Genomic DNA, 2,500 nt, shown 5'->3' with positions numbered 1-2,500 from the left:
AAGAGGGGCATTAGAGTCATGTCTTCTTGCGAGTATAATCTCTGTAGTCGGAATACGACTTGTGCCTATATTAAGCGCACTAGAACCATCGGGGTCATTTACCTCGTACGTTCCACTTTTAGTGTCTGCTACAGAGATTATGTATGGACCTATCCATTTAGATGTTAATACAGTAGTATCGAAATTACGTTGACGGATGTTAATTCTGTCACCAACCTGATACTCTGCTATCTTCTTGGTAGTGTTCCAACGCTTTTGCCTTTTAAATATAGCTATATTGCGTATTTCTCGCAAGCAAGGATATACAACGTTGGACCTTCTCTAGTTGTAACTCACTATATCTGCCACGATAATAGTGAGCGGGTGCAGTTCCTGTAACCGGATCAGTACACTCGTTCATTTGTGTTTGTACTCACTTAAGGTGGTACGGCCAATCATCTGCATCATCCGTTAATGCAGTACGCAAGCAGAACTTAAGTCTTCTATGGCGCGTTTCATTCGCGCCTTGCGTTTGCGGCGTATATGGCACACCTCTCTTATGGCATATGCCTGATACGAGTATTAGCGATTCCATAACGTCATCGCAGAGCTCACTACCGTTATCAGTGCACATAATACCCGGCCACCCGTGGTCAGCAAAGAATTGGCAGCATAATTCTGCCACGGTCTGCGTATTCTTATCCTTTAATGGATATAGCAAGTTAGACCGTGACGCCACATCAAAGAAGTGGCATACGTATCGGTCGCCTGTGTGCTCGGACGTGGGCAGGTCAACCAGATCAATGATGACCCTGCACCATGGAACATCTTCAGTCACACTCTTAAGCGGTGCGAAACCATAGCGCTTGATCTGATTGAGATCACAGTCTGTGCATGACTGATATACTCTGTCAACTAAAGTTGCCAGCTTAGGGTGCGCGATCCCATGTCGCTTAGCATCTTTAAGTGTTTCTACTACGTTCTGGTGTTTCAGCTTATGATGTTGCTTCAGCCAAGCAATAATGTTTTCATCATTCTGCTCTTCCAGAATAAAGGTAGGGTGTTACGAATCCACTTGCGTGGTCTCTAAGTCTGTAGTGTTTTCAGTGTCATGTCCTGCGCTCGTGTGCGTTTGATACACCTGACTTATTAAATAGTCGCATTATATGTGTATACGCTTCAGGATTGTCTTTCATTAATCCCTTTAAAGATAAGGTTTGAAAGACCTCGGGCTTGGACTTTATGTTATTAAACAGAGTCCTAGCTAGAGACTGACGCTTCTTAACAGTGTCATTAGTAGATTGTATTTCTTGTGCACAGACGCTAAATGCTGTGTTGCCTTTGAACTGCTTAACGTTCAATTGGGTAGAGAGTGGAATCTCTGATTCTTTGACCTTGTTAAGGAAGGTCTCAGAAAGGGACCATTTGGTTGTTCCAATGGGACCTATACGACATATAATAGTATGTCTCCAGGGCGCCTTCTGGACGGTTCGGGTACCCTGATAGAGGAAAGTATCTACTTCCCTATATAAATATATTGGCTCGCATTGAATCATGCTGATCAGTTTATTGAGCCATGGATCTTTACTCCGTAATGGGCAACACAACGTGATGGTAGCTTTATTAATTTAATAGCTGGGCAATTAACTGCTATGGTGGATTAGCCCACGCATTATGTTGGGAGAGTTCTATTTGAAAGGCGTCTCCCATAGGATGTTTTTTCAAGTCCTGTAATTCGATAGTTGTGCATTATGATGTGCAGCAAACATATCTATGGTATATGGCCCATATATCTTTTGAGCCAGTTCAAACCACCTCGGATTACACTTCCAGTCAGTGGCTAGTAACTCACGTACGGATTTATTGAAGTCCGGTACGAAGCGTGATAACATATCCGGTAAATGGTTATGTATACCTGGCAGATGTTTTATATCAAAATGAAACTTTGATATTGTATCATGCCAGCGACTCAGTAATTGCGAGTCGGGTTTCATCTCTTTCATATATTGAAGATATTTCTGATCACACATCAGCGTAAATGCTGTTCCGTATAAGTAATCTCGGAAGTGTGTTAGAGCTGCCACTATGGCTAATAGCTCTTGTTTAACAGTTGAATAATTCAACTGTGAAGCATTCATTGCTCGACTAAAGAATTGTATATACCAAGGTGTATTATCTATAACATGGTATAGTACACCTCCTAGGGCTAAGTCGGAGGTGTCCGTTGCTATTTCAAACGGCACGCCATCGACTGACTTTTGTACTATAGGTGCTTGTTGGACGGCGTGTTTGAGTGCTTTAAACGCATCATCACACTCTTTTGTCCACAAGTCTCCTAGTTTGCCTTTATGACATCTTAAGTGTCCAAAAGGGTTAAGGTAGTCAGCTAAGTGTGGTACTCCATCTGAAAAGAAGTTGTTCACCAATCTAACAGGTGTTCTACCTTACCGGGGTCGATTTTAGTACTTTCCCCAGATATATGGTAGCCTAAGAGCTGTATTTCGCTCATTGCGAAGTGGAA

This window comes from Sphaeroforma arctica (genome assembly GCF_001186125.1).
Source record: "Sphaeroforma arctica JP610 unplaced genomic scaffold supercont1.268, whole genome shotgun sequence".
NCBI classification, from domain to species: domain Eukaryota; class Ichthyosporea; order Ichthyophonida; genus Sphaeroforma; species Sphaeroforma arctica.
Note: the sequence above shows the minus strand (reverse complement) of the source record.